Source organism: Astyanax mexicanus, chromosome 2 (assembly GCF_023375975.1).
Source record: "Astyanax mexicanus isolate ESR-SI-001 chromosome 2, AstMex3_surface, whole genome shotgun sequence".
Lineage (NCBI taxonomy): Eukaryota > Metazoa > Chordata > Actinopteri > Characiformes > Acestrorhamphidae > Astyanax > Astyanax mexicanus.
Window position 1 is genome coordinate 23,290,680 of NC_064409.1, and position 6,000 is coordinate 23,296,679.

Consider the following 6,000-nt stretch of genomic DNA (forward strand, 5'->3'; position numbering starts at 1 on the left):
ATCTGGAGTCCCTAAGGTCCAGGTCCAATTTGAGACTTGAATCTCCAAAGTGCAAGTCAGGAACAAAAGTTGACCATCTAGTTTTTAAGACTTTGTTAAATGTTAGGACCCTGAGATGCAAGTCTAAGTTGAGTTTTGAGCTTCTAAGGTATATAAGTCAAGAGTTAAGTCTGGAGTTTGTAAGGTCTTAGTCTGGTTAAAATAGTCTCTATTTTAAGTTTTATCTAATTGTTGATTTTCTAAGGTCCAAGTTGAACCTGAAGTCTCTTTAGTCTTGAGTCTAAGTCAAGTCTGGAGTCTGGAGAAGTCATAGGTCTCTGAGATGTAGTTTGTTTCTCTGGCTTTCTAACACAGTGATTAATGGAAGATATCTGGCGAGTGCTACATATACCATGTTCAATGTGAAACAGATTAGTATGGAACAGCACTGGAGATGCTTTATTTAGTAACTGTAATAATTATGTGGCTAATAAATGACTGAACATCCATTTGAGGAAAATGTTTGCCTGTTGAGTCGGATCGAGATTGAATTGCGTTGTCATCATTAAAGGTCTTATTCCATTGTTTTTTCATGATTTTTAAAATGTCTAGTTGTGGTCACTAATATATACAAATGCCATGTGAGTTGTTTCTTGTGAAAAAAGTGCTCAGGTGTTTCTATTTAGGCCTGCTTTAGATCACTGAATTAGATGTCTCTTAATAAAGAAAGGATTTGGTTCTTGCTCATGAGTATTCATACATGAAAATATATTCTCTGATTGGCTAACAGCACTGCAGCAGAGGATGCCTACCTGCCTTCCTGCCACAGCCAATTTTACTGCTCTAAAACTCAAAAGACAAAATATAATATAACTAAACTGCCTTAGTTATAAAGATGAAGCAATGAGTGCTAGATAAAGTTAACCCTTAAACTTTACATAACATTAGACTCGAGTGGGCTGCGGCCGATAAATGTTATCAATGCTGTGGTGCCAGTGCAAGTATATCTATATCATAAAATCCGATGTGACCGCCGCCTGCTTTGACCGGTGTTCTGTAGAGTTGTGCTGCCTTTTCACACCGTGCTTCCCTAGTGTTTATTTAAGGTCTCAATAAAACAAGGAATCAACTGAAGATACAATTTAAACCTACAATTACTTACACAAGATATCCAACTTTAAGTAGCTGCTGTAAACATAAACTGTAAAACAGAGTAAACAGAGCCTTTAGCGTGTCACGTCCTGGCCTTGTCTCATGTCTCTGAGTGTGTCCCACGTGACCTGTGCCCCTGTGTTCTGTCTCAGTACTCAGTACATTTGCGTCCGCTCTCCTCATCCTTCCTTGCTGCTCCGTGACATAGCGCCTCCTTAGCTATAGCTCCTTCTGCTGTAGCCTGGATTCAGCCCCACCTGTGGGCGATCCCAAGCCAAGGTGGGTGAGGCCATAAACTCACTAGTTGACGTTGGCACCCTAACGTCTCTCTGATCAACTCGTTTTTCTGAGGATTTTTTTTACTGGCTACTGCAGACAATGGAGGCTGAAGAACAGTTTCATATGCAGCATGCCTATAGTATTTCACAAACAACAAGAAAAAGTGGATTTTAGCGGAATGAGACCATAAACAAACCACGCCGGAGTGTGTTTGGGACAGTCCTGAAAGCACCTCTTTTTGTAGATCTCAGTGCCGTTATTTTGGTCCACACCTAAGAGCGATTACTGTTTTCACACCTATCCAACAGTCCAAACGAACCAGAGTCTGTTTTAACCAGACCAAATAGTGCCGGTGTGAAAAAGGCGTTAGTCAAGTCTCAGGTCTCTGAGAATCTTTGAAGTGCAAGTCTAAGTCAAGGGTTTAATATTCTGAGATGCAAGTTGAGTCTGGATGCTGTTCTAGAAAGTACCTTCAAAAGTGCATCATTTTAAATGTAAAATCAGACAGACTAGCTTACCCTTTTCAAGGTAAACAGCTCTTTATTATACGGTAAACAGGGGCAGTGTGATGCATCAGCCCCGCTCCAGCCCCTCGTTCTCCTCCACAGCAAAACATCATATTAAATGGGACTGTAATGGAATGGAAATGTGGAGTGCAGTGCTGATAAGGCTGATGGACGCAGTGCAGACCGGCCGGAGGTAAGGTCACCGCTCTGTATAAAATGGAAAGGCCGGTTCTGCCGAGGCTGGAGATGCGGCGGGGCTACTGCAGACACTGCAGATGGTTTATGCATATTTTACACTGCTGTGATTTCAATCAGGGCTATGATTGACAGATGAAGCCTATTAGATCTGAGATGATTATGGTCCCCCTCTTCCTCTCGCTGCTCTGTCATTGTATTCTTTCTCTCGTCCCTTTTTCTTGCTTCCTTTCCAATTCATTCTTTTCACTTGTTATCTCATCTATTCTTCTCCTTCTCACTTCTCCAAAGTGAAACCAGCAAAACCAGGATATTTAACCAGAATTACTTAGTTATCGAGCAAACAGGCAGATATGTAAGAACCTGTCTCAACATTTGGAAAAGTTTGGATCATAATAACAGTTTGAATCACAGTGTTAGAATGTATTCTATTAGAATATTAGAAACATATTAGAATGTTTCTCACATAATGTTCCCATCTTGATACATACAAACCTTATACAATGATAAAATGAGCAATTCTAAAACTAAAACTAAAGCTAAAACATTGACACTCGTGAGGTTACAGCAAAAGTCACATGAAGAACATCAAAAAAAATCTGAAACACTCTCTATTGGGGAAAGGTCAGATCTTTAGACAGCAAGTCCATTACCTGAACTCTCTTCTTCCACAGCCATGCCTTTGTAATAATGTGTGCAGCATGTGGTTTTACATTGTCTTGCTGAAAAATGCATGAACATGCCTTAAAACATTCATAAAACTTAGACAAACATTAGAATCTTAGCTGTTAAATTACAATTGTTAGCTGTTTAGTTGACCACCATCACTAGAATTACCACTTCGGTCCAGCAAAACTAAGCTAGTTAACCATCATGACCAGCATCACCAATCTAATGGGCCAGTATGACCAACTGGTTGACCACCATAAGCAACATGACTACTCTAATCAGTGTGACCAGCATAATCACTCCCATTGATCAATATGACTCTGGTTAATTAGCATGACCAGCTTTACCAAGCCTGGTTGACCAGAATGACCAGTGAGACCACTCTGAATGATCTGTTTGACCACCAATCCAGTCATCCAGTATGGCTAGCATGACCAGGAACATCAAATGTCCTAATACAGCAAAGCCCAGCCACATTAACCACATCACCTCCCCTGCCAGAACACACTAATGTACAGAACATGCTAGTGGTTAGCATGTTCTCCTCCAAGCACTGGGGTCTTGGGTTAAAGGCCCTTGTCTGGGTGGAGTTTCCATGTTCTCCCTGTGTCTGCATGGGTTTCCTCCCACAGTCTAAAAACATGGAGATCAGGAAAATTGCCCCAAAAAAGTAAAACTCTAGACTAGTCTGGTGTGTATGTATAAATGTGTGGTGTTTGTGTAAATGTATGGATTGCTGTGCCCAGGTAATAATTGGCTTTCTGTCCTGGGTAAATGCTGGAGTGCCTGATGCAGTGCTCCAGTTGGACAGTTGTTTCCGGTTGAGAGTACACTGTGAGCTATTGGCTGCCACTTCTCACCAGTTATGGATGAGTGCTGATTATGAACTGTTGTCTGTAAAAAAGTTTTCTTTATTTTCACGACTATTTACATTGTAGATTCTCACTGAAGGCATCAAAACTATGAATGAACACATGTGGAGTTTGATGTACTTAACAAAAAAAAGTGAAATAACTGTAATAAGATTTTATTTTATTTTATTCTAGTTTCTTCAAAATAGCCACCCTTTGCTCTGATTACTGCTTTGAACACTCTTGGGATTTTCTCTATGTGTCACGTCCTCGCCCTGTTTTGTCTGTTCTCCTGCCTGTTGTGTTGTTCCCACGTGACCCCTGCTTCTCTGTGTCCCCTGTCTCAGTAATTTTCCACCACGTGTCTCATTTGTAGCTCCGCCCCTTCCCCAGGTGTTTCCAATTCTTGTGTGTTTCAAGTCACTATAAATATCCCTCCTCTGTCACTTGTCCCTCGTCGGTCTTTGCACCTTCCCCAGTTGTTTAGTCTTTCCTTGTATCTCTTAGCTCTAGTTGTTTGTTTGCTCCGTGTTTACCTCTGTTTATTTCTTGTTTGGTTTTTCTAGTTTCTTGTTTATCCCTAGCTCCCTGTATATACCCTGCTTTGTGTTGATTCCTAGTTTAGCTCCTTGTATATATTCCCTGTTTGTTTTTTCTTTATTATCTCTAGTTTGTTTAGTTTATGTTCTTTAGTTTCTCTCGTTTGTTTTGGTTTTGCGGTTATATGTTTATCTATTTTCAGTTATTTAGTTTATTGCCCAGTTTCTTATATATATATATATATATATATCTCCCTGTTCTATGTTTAAGTGTTTACTTGTTTCTTTGTTTATTTATATTTATTTATTAAATTATTCATTTCGCCATACCTGCACTTGCGTCCGTCTCCTCGTCTCCCTGCCTGGGTCATCCGTGACACTATGAGCTTCAAGAGGTAAAGAGTCACCTGAAATGGTTTTCCAACAGTCTTGAAGGAGTTCCCAGAGGTGTTTAGCACTTGTTGGCCCCTTTGCCTTCACTCTGTGGTCCAGCTCACCCCAAACCATCTGTGGACTTTGGAGGTCATTTTTTTGTTAAGTACATATCTTCACGTGTTCATTCATAGTTTTGGTTCCTTCAGTGAGAATCTACAATGTAAATAGTCATAATTTAAAGAAAATAAAGAAAGTGCATTGATAAAGAAAATAAAGAAAACGCATTAAATGAGAAGGTGTGTCCAAATTTTTGGCCTGTACTGTAAGTTAAACTTCTTTCATTAATACTTAATAACATCAATCCCAGACCATCCACCGTCCACACAGGTTAGCTGAGCATGCTACAATAACAAGCTAGGTGATACTCATGGCTGGAACCCAAGCCAAACTAACTAAGCATCTGGATTTGGTCAAAAACTCCATCCACAGCAAATGGAAGACGCTCACCATGCCTCCTGAAAGACCTTCAGCCCTGCTTCCAGTGGAAATTGCAAAAGAAATCCCCTCACAAGATTAGAATACCATGTGAGATCGGCCATGCTTCTTGGCAATCATTTGTTTTTGCCTTTCTGTATCAGCCTTCCACATTGTGTGCCATACTAGCAAAAAAGGTAACTTTAATAGCATATAAATGATGTTCTTGATCTTACAGCTGGTTTAGAGTTATCGTTCCTCTTCCACACCACCAGCTATTGCACACTTGGGCGTCTCCATTGTTTCATTCTGACCCAATGACTCCTTCAACCATCTCTGATTTATTAAACCACAACACTGAATCCATTTACCATCTGAATTACATTAAACCCCTCTGAATTTGTTCCTAGTCTAGTCCTCTTTCTCTTATCATCCAGCTACAGTGTATTAACTCCACCAGACAAAGACATAGCGACTTAGCATTTACAGCAGCGGAGTGAACCTCACACACAGCTGAACTGCAATATTTCTGCCTGATATTTTCAGACATCTTAGGCAACTTTAAACAAATTAGCAGCATCCTCTTTAATGAATAGCCCTATTAAGTCTGGACAGTCCAGTAGAAGAGGAGTTCAGACCAATAATTCACAGTCTGACTTTACACTAAGAAACTTACAGCAACTCTAACTGTTTAAAACTTTCACAAAATTAAACTTAACTAGAGTATGAATAAAGTGAACAATGAGGGGAAGGAAGTACAAGGTGGTAGGTATTTCTTTTAAAATCTAAATCTAATAAAACGTAATAAGAAATCAGTGGAAGTTGGTATGCAGTTGTATCTCAGACAGATTCATAAGTGGTTACAGGTGTGGTCTGATTAGAAACTGAGGGCCCAGTTTCAGCGATCTTTAGGTGTACCATCAACCAGTGTGCATCTTGGTGAGCAATTGCTGACTGCTACCTATGCCTCTACAAAACAGT